General features: G+C 50.6%; 1 pseudogene; it reads right to left on the reverse strand.

The window, feature by feature from the left end:
* The window catches only part of LOC108801444, a 49716-nt pseudogene that overhangs the window by 18722 nt on the left and 16389 nt on the right, over positions 1-14605 (reverse strand).

Raw genomic sequence — 14605 nt, forward strand, 5'->3', positions numbered from 1 at the left:
GCCAGGACAGTCCCGCTTCTTGTTTCCTCCGTCCCTCCTAGGTCTGTGTCCCGGGAAATGTCCTGAGGCGGACTAGGTGTCAGGTTGGGTCGAGCCTTTCACTAGCTCATATATATTCCGAGCGGGATTTACATTGGAATCAGCCGCGATCTGTTCCTACGTAAATCCCGCCCATCGAAAATCAAGTCCACCAAGCGTACAAGTGTGGGAGCCCTGCCTGTCAGGTACAGTGCTTGAAGGGTGCTGCAGGGAGGGTGAGCAGAGAGGTGGGCAAAGGCGGTGAGTAGAAAGGGTGATGGTGAGCAGAGAGGTGGGTAGAGAGGGTGATGGTGAGCAGAGAGGTGGGTGAAGAGGGTGATGGTGAGCAGAGAGGTGGGTAGAGAGAGTGAATGAGCAGAGAGGTGGGTGAAGAGGGTGATGGTGAGCAGAGAGGTGGGTAGAGAGAGTGATGGTGAGCAGAGAGGTGGGTAGATGGAGTGATGGTGAGCAGAGAGGTGGGTAGAGAGGGTGATGGTGAGCAGAGGGGTGGGTAGAGAGGGTGATGGTGAGCAGAGGGGTGGGTAGAGAGGGTGATGGTGAGCAGAGGGGTGGGTAGAGAGGGTGATGGTGAGCAGAGGGGTGGGTAGAGAGGGTGATGGTGAGCAGAGGGGTGGGTAGAGAGGGTGATGGTGAGCAGAGGGGTGGGTAGAGAGGGTGATGGTGAGCAGAGGGGTGGGTAGAGAGGGTGATGGTGAGCAGAGGGGTGGGTAGAGAGGGTGATGGTGAGCAGAGGGGTGGGTAGAGAGGGTGATGGTGAGCAGAGGGGTGGGTAGAGAGGGTGATGGTGAGCAGAGGGGTGGGTAGAGAGGGTGATGGTGAGCAGAGGGGTGGGTAGAGAGGGTGATGGTGAGCAGAGGGGTGGGTAGAGAGGGTGATGGTGAGCAGAGGGGTGGGTAGAGAGGGTGATGGTGAGCAGAGGGGTGGGTAGAGAGGGTGATGGTGAGCAGAGGGGTGGGTAGAGAGGGTGATGGTGAGCAGAGGGGTGGGTAGAGAGGGTGATGGTGAGCAGAGGGGTGGGTAGAGAGGGTGATGGTGAGCAGAGGGGTGGGTAGAGAGGGTGATGGTGAGCAGAGGGGTGGGTAGAGAGGGTGATGGTGAGCAGAGGGGTGGGTAGAGAGGGTGATGGTGAGCAGAGGGGTGGGTAGAGAGGGTGATGGTGAGCAGAGGGGTGGGTAGAGAGGGTGATGGTGAGCAGAGGGGTGGGTAGAGAGGGTGATGGTGAGCAGAGGGGTGGGTAGAGAGGGTGATGGTGAGCAGAGGGGTGGGTAGAGAGGGTGATGGTGAGCAGAGGGGTGGGTAGAGAGGGTGATGGTGAGCAGAGGGGTGGGTAGAGAGGGTGATGGTGAGCAGAGGGGTGGGTAGAGAGGGTGATGGTGAGCAGAGGGGTGGGTAGAGAGGGTGATGGTGAGCAGAGGGGTGGGTAGAGAGGGTGATGGTGAGCAGAGGGGTGGGTAGAGAGGGTGATGGTGAGCAGAGGGGTGGGTAGAGAGGGTGATGGTGAGCAGAGGGGTGGGTAGAGAGGGTGATGGTGAGCAGAGGGGTGGGTAGAGAGGGTGATGGTGAGCAGAGGGGTGGGTAGAGAGGGTGATGGTGAGCAGAGGGGTGGGTAGAGAGGGTGATGGTGAGCAGAGGGGTGGGTAGAGAGGGTGATGGTGAGCAGAGGGGTGGGTAGAGAGGGTGATGGTGAGCAGAGGGGTGGGTAGAGAGGGTGATGGTGAGCAGAGGGGTGGGTAGAGAGGGTGATGGTGAGCAGAGGGGTGGGTAGAGAGGGTGATGGTGAGCAGAGGGGTGGGTAGAGAGGGTGATGGTGAGCAGAGGGGTGGGTAGAGAGGGTGATGGTGAGCAGAGGGGTGGGTAGAGAGGGTGATGGTGAGCAGAGGGGTGGGTAGAGAGGGTGATGGTGAGCAGAGGGGTGGGTAGAGAGGGTGATGGTGAGCAGAGGGGTGGGTAGAGAGGGTGATGGTGAGCAGAGGGGTGGGTAGAGAGGGTGATGGTGAGCAGAGGGGTGGGTAGAGAGGGTGATGGTGAGCAGAGGGGTGGGTAGAGAGGGTGATGGTGAGCAGAGGGGTGGGTAGAGAGGGTGATGGTGAGCAGAGGGGTGGGTAGAGAGGGTGATGGTGAGCAGAGGGGTGGGTAGAGAGGGTGATGGTGAGCAGAGGGGTGGGTAGAGAGGGTGATGGTGAGCAGAGGGGTGGGTAGAGAGGGTGATGGTGAGCAGAGGGGTGGGTAGAGAGGGTGATGGTGAGCAGAGGGGTGGGTAGAGAGGGTGATGGTGAGCAGAGGGGTGGGTAGAGAGGGTGATGGTGAGCAGAGGGGTGGGTAGAGAGGGTGATGGTGAGCAGAGGGGTGGGTAGAGAGGGTGATGGTGAGCAGAGGGGTGGGTAGAGAGGGTGATGGTGAGCAGAGGGGTGGGTAGAGAGGGTGATGGTGAGCAGAGGGGTGGGTAGAGAGGGTGATGGTGAGCAGAGGGGTGGGTAGAGAGGGTGATGGTGAGCAGAGGGGTGGGTAGAGAGGGTGATGGTGAGCAGAGGGGTGGGTAGAGAGGGTGATGGTGAGCAGAGGGGTGGGTAGAGAGGGTGATGGTGAGCAGAGGGGTGGGTAGAGAGGGTGATGGTGAGCAGAGGGGTGGGTAGAGAGGGTGATGGTGAGCAGAGGGGTGGGTAGAGAGGGTGATGGTGAGCAGAGGGGTGGGTAGAGAGGGTGATGGTGAGCAGAGGGGTGGGTAGAGAGGGTGATGGTGAGCAGAGGGGTGGGTAGAGAGGGTGATGGTGAGCAGAGGGGTGGGTAGAGAGGGTGATGGTGAGCAGAGGGGTGGGTAGAGAGGGTGATGGTGAGCAGAGGGGTGGGTAGAGAGGGTGATGGTGAGCAGAGGGGTGGGTAGAGAGGGTGATGGTGAGCAGAGGGGTGGGTAGAGAGGGTGATGGTGAGCAGAGGGGTGGGTAGAGAGGGTGATGGTGAGCAGAGGGGTGGGTAGAGAGGGTGATGGTGAGCAGAGAGGCGGGTAGAGAGGGTGATGGTGAGCAGAGCGGCAGGTAGAGAGGGTGATGGTGAGCAGAGAGGAGGGTAGAGAAGGTGATGGTGAGCAGAGAGGAGGGTAGAGAAGGTGATGGTGAGCAGAGAGGAGGGTAGAGAAGGTGATGGTGAGCAGAGAGGAGGGTAGAGAAGGTGATGGTGAGCAGAGAGGAGGGTAGAGAAGGTGATGGTGAGCAGAGAGGAGGGTAGAGAAGGTGATGGTGAGCAGAGAGGAGGGTAGAGAAGGTGATGGTGAGCAGAGAGGAGGGTAGAGAAGGTGATGGTGAGCAGAGAGGAGGGTAGAGAAGGTGATGGTGAGCAGAGAGGAGGGTAGAGAAGGTGATGGTGAGCAGAGAGGAGGGTAGAGAAGGTGATGGTGAGCAGAGAGGAGGGTAGAGAAGGTGATGGTGAGCAGAGAGGAGGGTAGAGAAGGTGATGGTGAGCAGAGAGGAGGGTAGAGAAGGTGATGGTGAGCAGAGAGGAGGGTAGAGAAGGTGATGGTGAGCAGAGAGGAGGGTAGAGAAGGTGATGGTGAGCAGAGAGGAGGGTAGAGAAGGTGATGGTGAGCAGAGAGGAGGGTAGAGAAGGTGATGGTGAGCAGAGAGGAGGGTAGAGAAGGTGATGGTGAGCAGAGAGGAGGGTAGAGAAGGTGATGGTGAGCAGAGAGGAGGGTAGAGAAGGTGATGGTGAGCAGAGAGGAGGGTAGAGAAGGTGATGGTGAGCAGAGAGGAGGGTAGAGAAGGTGATGGTGAGCAGAGAGGAGGGTAGAGAAGGTGATGGTGAGCAGAGAGGAGGGTAGAGAAGGTGATGGTGAGCAGAGAGGAGGGTAGAGAAGGTGATGGTGAGCAGAGAGGAGGGTAGAGAAGGTGATGGTGAGCAGAGAGGAGGGTAGAGAAGGTGATGGTGAGCAGAGAGGAGGGTAGAGAAGGTGATGGTGAGCAGAGAGGAGGGTAGAGAAGGTGATGGTGAGCAGAGAGGAGGGTAGAGAAGGTGATGGTGAGCAGAGAGGAGGGTAGAGAAGGTGATGGTGAGCAGAGAGGAGGGTAGAGAAGGTGATGGTGAGCAGAGAGGAGGGTAGAGAAGGTGATGGTGAGCAGAGAGGAGGGTAGAGAAGGTGATGGTGAGCAGAGAGGAGGGTAGAGAGGGTGATGGTGAGCAGAGAGGTGGGTAGAGGGAGTGATGGTGGGTAGAGAGGGTGATGGTGAGCAGAGTGGTGGGTAGAGAGGGTAATGGTGAGCAGAGAGGAGGGTGAAGAGGGTGATGGTGAGCAGAGAGGAGGGTAGAGGGAGTGATGGTGAGCAGAGAGGGTGATGGAGAGCAGAGTGGTGGGTAGAGAGGGTGATGGTGAGCAGAGAGGGTGATGGTGAGCAGAGAGGAGGGTAGAGAGGGTGATGGTGAGCAGAGAGGTGGGTAGAGAGGGTGATGGTGAGCATAGAGGTGGGTAGCGAGGGTGAGCAGAGAAGGGGTTACCACTTAGAGTACAAAGACGAGCTAATGGTGGTATGCAGAGATGGTGGGTGGAAAGGTGAGCAGTGAGGGCTGTTTTTCGAATGCAGAGGATCCTCAGAACCCCAAACTCCTGGGACTGTTGATCCCTCTTGCAGGCACAAGCTGTTGAGATTGTTTATTTGTGTTGAGGAGAGCAGATTATCTTTTGTGTGTCATGGAAGACGGCTGTTTATGTTGCTTTGCTGCTGCGTTCAGTAAGCGCTACGTTACTGGGAGGCCCGTGTCCTCCGTTCCAACTAAAGCCTCAAAACTTCACAACTGGTGGAGAATGCGGGCAGACGCAGAAACTGTATTGGATTCAAAACTGACATTTAAAGGAACAGTGCACCTGGTTTATGTGAATCTTAAGACTGCATTAGCTCTGATGATGTTTGCCTTTGTCATCAGCTGGCACTAGCTAATGTCCAATCGCAGGCCCCGCCATGAGATTCCAATGATTTGGAGGGGTGTGCCAATACTTTTGGCAACACAGTGCATCATGGCTATAGATATTTATTATTATTATTATTGGGTCCAAATTTATGAACGCTGGGTGAAATTTAGGAAACTCACTTTATTGGCAGGATGTAGTTAAAGGTCACCTGAGTCCCCGACAATCTTCTGTGATATCGCAGTTACAATGAAAGAAAAAAAAATAATAATAATAATATAAAAAAATAAAAAAAACAACAAAACATGGACAGCGTTTTATTATTTATAATGACGGCAAAACAATCTGAAGAGTAGATCCCAGATCTGAGTGATCAGCCCCGACCAGCCGCTCACAGCGCAGATTGTTACTTTCACTTTCACTTCTGGGGAATCCTATCACCGGGAATGAATGTGTGAGGAAAGGATATGAAGCTCTCATCAGATCCGGTCTCTTCCGGGGTTTTACATTGCAGTGATGAGAAGTCTCCGGAACACCCATCGGGGTGAATTCAATAAAACACGTACGACACTTTTCTGGCGGTGTGGCCCTTTAAAACACCCTGTGCCTAATTGATAAGGATTAGGCAATGTCCCACCGTCGGAGTCTCCAAGACATAGACGACGCCAATAGAAGACTTGACCCATCAGACTTCACCTATAAATGAAATATCACTGATCCCGGGATGGAGCCCTTTAGAAATGATTTTATCCTCCAGTTGTTCTTTGGACTGAACAGTTCCAAACGCTAAAATCCATACGAAAGAATGAGCAGGAACGTCTCTCTGACGTCTAATTAGACTTCTTTTATCTGTTAAACGTTTGGCGCAGTCGGGATACCAAAACAAAGGTCTCTCACCGGTGTGGGTTCTCTGGTATTTACTCAGACTTCCTTTCTGAATTTAAATTTTCCCACACGTTTAACACGACTTCCCTTCTGAATGAAACATTTCCCACACTTTCAGCACGACAACGGACGCTCGCCAGTGTGAGTTGTCTGGTGTGCAACAAAGGCTTGACTATATGTAAAAGATTTCCCGCAGTCTGAACATGAATAAGGACGCTCCCCTGTGTGAATTCTCTCGTGTGCAGCAAGGCTTCCTTTCCGAGTAAAACTTTTCCCACACTCTGAACACGAATAAGGACGCTCACCCGAGTGAATTCTCTGGTGCTGAACAAGCACGTTTCTCTGAATGAAAGTTTTCCCGCACTCGGAACACGAATAAGGACGTTCACGCGTATGAATTCTCTGGTGTAAAAGAAGACAAGTTTTTTGTGCATAACATTTTCCGCACTCTGAACAGCAAAAAGGCCGCTCCACCGTGTGAATTCTCTGGTGTTTAGCAAGGCTTCTTTTCTCAGTGAAACTTTCCCCGCACTCTGAACATGAATAAGGACGCTCACCCGTATGAATTCTCTGGTGTCTACAAAGGCTTTTTTTTGTAGTGAAAGATTCCCCACACACTGAACATGAGAATGGATCCTCACCTCTGTGATCTCCTTCATGGGGTGAGGAGGATTCCTTGCGGTTAGATGGATCTCTTGCAGTGTGAGATCTTAGATGGATATTTCCAGTCATAGTATGTGAATGATCAGAAGATTCACCCTGATCAGAGGGATCCATTGATGTCTCCAAACAGTGAGGTCTGTGATGTATATTTTGTGTGTTTGGATTCACTCCTGGAGAATCCTGTGTGATGACATTATCTTCTGACTTACAATCAGCAGATAATATAAGATGTCTCTCCGAGGTATTCCTGACATCACATCCATCTGCTGGAGAGAAATTATTACACACGTCAGTAATCAGAGTCATGTATGTTGGTCTAGAAGTCATCACAGAGCTTTGGCATGGGTAGCCCCCTAGGCTTCAGGCCTAGCCACATCAGTCAGTCCATAACAGGGGAGAAAGAGAACCTCACATAGTCCGCCCCGAATGTTTGTGTCCTCTCCCAGCAAGCACCACACTGCACACATGACCATCTCTCCTTTGGTCACGGAGCTCTTTTTAAAGTGGCCGCATTAAGGGCAGGAAAGAAAACTCAACACAACTGCCCGCGGAAGGGATCAGAACCTTCTACTCAGAAGTGACATAGAACTGTGACCTGTTCCCTCCATAGTGTCTGTTACTTACTTGTGTTGCTCGGTAGAGAAATGTCATCCTGATCACTTTTCATCATCACCCCGACCTCCTCCGTGGACGGCCGGTCACCCCCCACATACGTCTCCACTTCTTCCTCTTTAACCTCAGCTTTTATATTGTTCCGTTCTTCACCCTAAACCCCAAAATAATAGAAAACATCTCATAAAGCTGAACTCCGGGGAGAAGTGGCCCTTTAAAACACCCTGTGCCTAATTGATAAGGATTAGGCAATGTCCCACCGTCGGAGTCTCCAAGACATAGACGACGCCAATAGAAGACTTGACCCATCAGACTTCACCTATAAATGAAATATCACTGATCCCGGGATGGAGCCCTTTAGAAATGATTTTATCCTCCAGTTGTTCTTTGGACTGAACAGTTCCAAACGCTAAAATCCATACGAAAGAATGAGCAGGAACGTCTCTCTGACGTCTAATTAGACTTCTTTTATCTGTTAAACGTTTGGCGCAGTCGGGATACCAAAACAAAGGTCTCTCACCGGTGTGGGTTCTCTGGTATTTACTCAGACTTCCTTTCTGAATTTAAATTTTCCCACACGTTTAACACGACTTCCCTTCTGAATGAAACATTTCCCACACTTTCAGCACGACAACGGACGCTCGCCAGTGTGAGTTGTCTGGTGTGCAACAAAGGCTTGACTATATGTAAAAGATTTCCCGCAGTCTGAACATGAATAAGGACGCTCCCCTGTGTGAATTCTCTCGTGTGCAGCAAGGCTTCCTTTCCGAGTAAAACTTTTCCCACACTCTGAACACGAATAAGGACGCTCACCCGAGTGAATTCTCTGGTGCTGAACAAGCACGTTTCTCTGAATGAAAGTTTTCCCGCACTCGGAACACGAATAAGGACGTTCACGCGTATGAATTCTCTGGTGTAAAAGAAGACAAGTTTTTTGTGCATAACATTTTCCGCACTCTGAACAGCAAAAAGGCCGCTCCACCGTGTGAATTCTCTGGTGTTTAGCAAGGCTTCTTTTCTCAGTGAAACTTTCCCCGCACTCTGAACATGAATAAGGACGCTCACCCGTATGAATTCTCTGGTGTCTACAAAGGCTTTTTTTTGTAGTGAAAGATTCCCCACACACTGAACATGAGAATGGATCCTCACCTCTGTGATCTCCTTCATGGGGTGAGGAGGATTCCTTGCGGTTAGATGGATCTCTTGCAGTGTGAGATCTTAGATGGATATTTCCAGTCATAGTATGTGAATGATCAGAAGATTCACCCTGATCAGAGGGATCCATTGATGTCTCCAAACAGTGAGGTCTGTGATGTATATTTTGTGTGTTTGGATTCACTCCTGGAGAATCCTGTGTGATGACATTATCTTCTGACTTACAATCAGCAGATAATATAAGATGTCTCTCCGAGGTATTCCTGACATCACATCCATCTGCTGGAGAGAAATTATTACACACGTCAGTAATCAGAGTCATGTATGTTGGTCTAGAAGTCATCACAGAGCTTTGGCATGGGTAGCCCCCTAGGCTTCAGGCCTAGCCACATCAGTCAGTCCATAACAGGGGAGAAAGAGAACCTCACATAGTCCGCCCCGAATGTTTGTGTCCTCTCCCAGCAAGCACCACACTGCACACATGACCATCTCTCCTTTGGTCACGGAGCTCTTTTTAAAGTGGCCGCATTAAGGGCAGGAAAGAAAACTCAACACAACTGCCCGCGGAAGGGATCAGAACCTTCTACTCAGAAGTGACATAGAACTGTGACCTGTTCCCTCCATAGTGTCTGTTACTTACTTGTGTTGCTCGGTAGAGAAATGTCATCCTGATCACTTTTCATCATCACCCCGACCTCCTCCGTGGACGGCCGGTCACCCCCCACATACGTCTCCACTTCTTCCTCTTTAACCTCAGCTTTTATATTGTTCCGTTCTTCACCCTAAACCCCAAAATAATAGAAAACATCTCATAAAGCTGAACTCCGGGGAGAGATAGAAGACACGATCGAGTCTCCTGACCTGCCCATTTCATGGTAGGTGTCCTGCCTATATCCTGTGAGCCCAGGGGGGCCAAATACAGTACCTGGCCATCTGTGGGCGTATCATCATGCCAGCCTGGACCCCCCAGGAGCAAAGAACAGCACCGTGTCTTTCAGCACATGCCCACCATTGCAACACAACACAACAAAGAGGACCCGTGATGTCTCATGGCTGGACCCAAGATCCACAGAAAACAGTGATCTTTGAAGAATAAAACCGGGTGAAACTTCAAGGGGGAGCCGAAAGCAAAGCGAGGGAAGGAGAGCAAAAACATGAAAAGAATGTCAACTGAGAACCTTCTGTGCTCTATACACCGAGTCCCACCTACCTGATCATGGTGAGGGATGGTGAGGTCTTCCTGTGTGGAATCCCGGGAATACAGAGGACGGGGACATCTCTCTGGTGGGTTCCTCTTACTGGATCTTAAGAGGACTTTGTGTTCTTCTAAAAGATCCTCCATCACTCCAACCTCTTCCTCCTCTTTTATCTCTTCTTTAACAGAATTATCACACTTACTCTGGTTTATACCCTGAATATTGAGAACAATGAGATCAGATGTAACTACATAGACAATGAAGAGGTCAAAAAGTATCCCCTATTAGCTATTATTTCTCTATTTCACCTCATGTGAGATGGTGAGATCTTCCTGGGTGGAATCCCGGGAATACAGAGGACGGGGACATCTCTCTGGTGGGTTCCTCTTACTGGATCCATCTGTAGGAAACACACACACTGACTGAATACATTGTTTCTATGTGTGTATCAGATGATGGGGGATCTAGGTGGACCCTCCGTACTGCTCTCTCCTTTACCTTACCAGATGAGGTGACATCTACATATCCTCACTCATCATTCCATATGCCAAAATTGTTCCTGTGTTTAGTAATCTTATACCTGGGCTGATAACTATAGAAGGTTCCTCCTGCTTGATTCTGGCCATCATCCCAACTTCTTCCATAGACTGCTGATAAACCATTCTAGGTGTCACCTCTTCTTCCTCTTTAACCTCAACTTTCATATACAACTGTTCTTCATCCTAAACCAAGAGTATGAAACAAAAACCTCTTTAAAATGTAAGCCTGAGACTACATAGGAGAGTATAATTCTCATATAGTCTACTTTTGCGTTCCATCCACTGACCTGATCATGGTGGAGGACAGTGAGATCTTCCTGGGAGGAGTCCCGGGAATACAGAGGACGGGGACATCTCTCTGGGGGGTTCCTCTTACTGGATCCATCTGTAGGAAACACACACACTGACTGAATACATTGTTTCTATGTGTGTATCAGATGATGGGGGATGTAGGCGGAGCCTCCGTACTGCTCTCTCCTCTTACCCGGTGATGTGAGGGGCGGCTCATTCTCCATCACCACGTCCTTGTAGAGATCCCGGTGTCCTTCTAGATACTCCCACTCCTCCATGGAGAGATCCTGACACCTTATAGGAACCTGACACACACAATGATACAGTCACCACCCAGACACATCCCTTGTTTGTTCCCGGAATCACAAACTCCGACTTTCGGCACTAATGGATGGCTGACACGGTACAATATTCTACAACTATAAACCACAACAGACATCACAGTGACCATGGAGGACGAGGACGGACATGACAGGGGGGGGAGGGTTACTGGGTGTAAATATAATATAATATCTTAATACCTCCTCTGCTGCCAGTCCCAGCAATGTCTCCTCTCTACTTCCTCCCAACTCACCTCTCACCCGGAACCTCTTTTTTTTGTACTCTTACATCACTTCCTGTCTGTTCGATCCACGTGAGATCACCGCCGTGTGTTCAATACAAATGCTGCAGTTTATCTTATGTTTGAAATTCATCCAGCTCCTTACATACTGTACAACTGTCCCAGATTAGGCAAGACAGTCCCAGATTTTGTTCCCCTGCCCCCAGTCTGTGTTTCGGGAGAGTCCCGGTTCACACCTGAGCGTTTTTTCCGCAGGCGAAAACGCGTAAAACACAGATTTCCATGCCAGGCAACGGTGACCGTTCACACCCTTAGCGTTGCGTCGCGCGTAAGATATCGTCCAGATCGGTTGCCGAGGTCCTGGATGAATGACCTGGTGCAGCTGGTCAAGAAATGGCTGCAGCCAAAGGCCTTGTCAAGTCCCCGGATGGTGGAATGGGTCGTGTTGGTTCAGTACCTGAGGTCCCTGCCTGACGACCTTCAGCGCTGAGTCAGCCCTGAAGACCCCCGAGACGGGGAACCAGCTTGTAAAGATGGTGCAAAGGTACACAAAAAAATGCAGCTTCAACCGGAAGTCCCACGGAGCCCAGGAATCAGCATCATAGAAGGTCAAAAGTCTTCTTTGGCTCCACAGAGCTCTGTCCCTACTCGAAAAAACTGGGGATGAACAATGCTAGCGGCGTCGCTTCTGGGGCCACACCTGGGCGCAGTTTCTTCTACAGGAGGAGCCCATGGAATGCGCAGTCCTCCGGAGGGGGTCCTTTTATGCGCATGGCCGTGGCATCGCTGACCTTTGTGACAGAACAGCAGGTCCGATCCCATTGTACTGCCACCAGAAGGTGACGACGTGTGTGCAATCCTACTGTGCTGCCACCAAGACGCGAGGATACCACTCTCAGCCCCACCCCGCGCAGAGTTTTTCCAAGCCCATGGGACAGCAATCTCAGGCCGGCAGACTCAGAGCGGTCATCTCTTGGGATTGGTTAACTCCACAGTTAACCCTTTACACACACACAAAACACAATAGCTGCCACCAAGTGTCATAACGGAAACATACACCCCTTTCCAGAAAATTCTGTGACAATTCAAGACTTGGAGAACTATGGGGTTAAGGCTTTTCCCCATAGTTCTCCTAAGGGTAACGGGAGGACACAAACTAGCGTCCTCCCGTCACCCAAAGCTCAGTATATAGGGAGCTACAGCTCGCGGTATAATGAGGCCGCCGCAGCCGGAACAGATCCCCACAATTCTGTCTGGATCCGCCCAGCTGCGTGACTGACAGCTGGCTCTTTCTTATCTAGAGGCAGAGCCAGCTGTACCCGCCCCCTCCCCCGTCCGTTCCGCCAGTCAGCGCTGGAGGATCGGAGCAGGGAGGGGAGAATCTAGTCACTCCCCTGTCACGGCTCTCTGCAGGGATAGATCGAGAAGTGAGCGAGCGCCAGTATGTGTTCGCTCACCTCCCGATCTACTGAGCCGACCTGCGACAGGCTCATTGTCACAGGTCGGCTCAGATTATGAGGTGAGTGAAAATCACTCAACTCATAGTTCTCCTTTAAGCAATGGCTGTGATGCCCACTGTCCCCTCCAGACAGGAATATAACAGGTTCTACAATAGCGTAGCACACAAGAGACGAGGATACTTTAAATTCTCAGAGTGTTGAGACTGTTTTTAGTACAAAAAGGTGCAGAAAAAATACACATAAAAGAGACAAATAATACAACAACAAAACAAAAACAGGAAAAATGAGGATGAAATGGATTCTATGGGTTCCAGCGGAATACAGACAATGAAACAGAAAAGGGATCTGGGATGAGCTCTCTCAAAGTAACGTGGTCAGATGGTCTTTTCCCGATGTGATACGAGAGCTCTCGCTGCCTCCTGCAGCAGCTTTTTGTGGGCCCTCTGAGAGGGTGTCACTAAGCCAGCTCTCCGCCCAATCAGAAAAGTCCAAAAGGAGTGAGACAGGAGAGCTGAAGCGCTTTAGGATTCCTTTCCTGGCCCTACCCAAAATGTAAGTCAGACAAAAGCAGCCACAGTTTTTATGCATCCACGTGCTACCACTTGAACAACCATAGATCATCGCTCGTTATGACGTTACCTTTCTATAGATACCAGACTTGGCATACTGTACCTGTGGTGTGTGCCTCCCTCAGAAGGCGTGTCCTTGACCCTCTGTACCTCCTAAGCAAGGAGTTCTTGGAACATCTGCTTTACAGCTCCCTTGTCAACTCCTCCCATCCAGGGCATCTCTACAGTCTCCCCCATCCTCTGGAAATCTCTACCCCAACCTGTCCGTCTATCTCCCACTCTGACTGCCTTTAGGCGATCCCTTAAGACTGATCTCTTCAGGGAAGCCGATCCCACCTCAACCTAACCACTCAACCATCACGTTCTTAACAATTCATCCCCACACAGCTACCTCCTCATGTATCACCTCCCCCTCCTCTTTAAGATTGTAAGCCCTCAGGGGCGGGGCCCTCCTTACCATCTTGTCTTGAATTGTATTGTGATTGTAATGTCTTCCTTACATTGTAAAGCGCTGCGCAAACTGTTGGCGCTCTATAAATCCTGTATAATAATAATAATACCTAGGGGAAATGGCAGACAACTTGAAGTAAGGCTGCCAGAGAGAAAGCAGCCTTCTCAACCCCAGGAGGGGGAGCTTTCAGTACACAGAATACCTTCTGGACTACAGACCACTCCAGCCAGAGATGGATAGGACTTTACGGCCTCACTAGGACTATCTCTCTGTGTATCTGGACGACATTGTGATTTTTTTGGTAGAGACTGGGAATCCCATCTGCCTAAAGCCCAGGCAGTGTTAGACTCCTTGTGGAAAGTAGAATTTACTGTGAACCCCAAAAAATTTGCTTTGGGAATGGAGGAGAAATATCTTGGGAAGAGGGCTACAAGTTAGCAAGGTGGAGGCCACACAGACCTGTCCTGCCCCCCTCACAAAGAAGCAGGTACGTGCATTCCTGGGCATAGGGTACTACAGGAGGTTTGTACCCAACTTTGCCACCCTGGCCGCTACACTGACTGACCTAAGGGTCAGAAGTTGGTCATGATTGAGTGGGACACGGAGGTCTTCCTGGAGCTCACATCACAGTGCCAACACCCTGTCTTGGTAGCCCCAGACTTTTCAAAAAGAATTTCTTGCCCAGAGTGATACTTCTAATGGGGGACTAGGAGCTGTTCCATCACAAGTCATCCATGGTGAGGAGCATCCTCTAGTCTTCCTCTGTCGGAAATTGACCGCGGCTGAAAAACTACAGTATACTATATGACAATGGGAGTGCTTGGCCGTAAAGTGGGCCTTGTAGTCACTGACATAGTACCTATTGGGGAGAAGGTTTAGGCTTGTTTCTAAACATGGGTGGAACAGAGTGAGGGGATGAACCTCAGGGTGACCGAATGGTTCCTGGCACTCCGATATTGTAAGGTTGTAGTGGCCAATATTGTACGGTTGTATTGGCCAATATTGTAAGGTTGTATTGGCCAATATTGTAAGGTTGTAGTGGCCAATTTTGTAAGGTTGTAGTGGCCAATATTGTAAGGTTGTAGTGGCCAATTTTTTAAGGTTGTAGAGGCCAATATTGTAAGGTTGTAGTAGCCAATATTTTAAGGTTGTAGTGGCCAATTTTGTAAGGTTGTAGTGGCCAATTTTGTAAGGTTGTAGTGGCCAATATTGTAAGGTTGTAGTGGCCAATATTGTAAGGTTGTAGTGGCCAATATTGTAAGGTTGTAGAGGCCAATATTGTAAGGTTGTAG

This window comes from Nanorana parkeri, unplaced genomic scaffold (assembly GCF_000935625.1).
Source record: "Nanorana parkeri isolate BGI_ZX_2015 unplaced genomic scaffold, ASM93562v1 scaffold2340, whole genome shotgun sequence".
NCBI classification, from domain to species: domain Eukaryota; kingdom Metazoa; phylum Chordata; class Amphibia; order Anura; family Dicroglossidae; genus Nanorana; species Nanorana parkeri.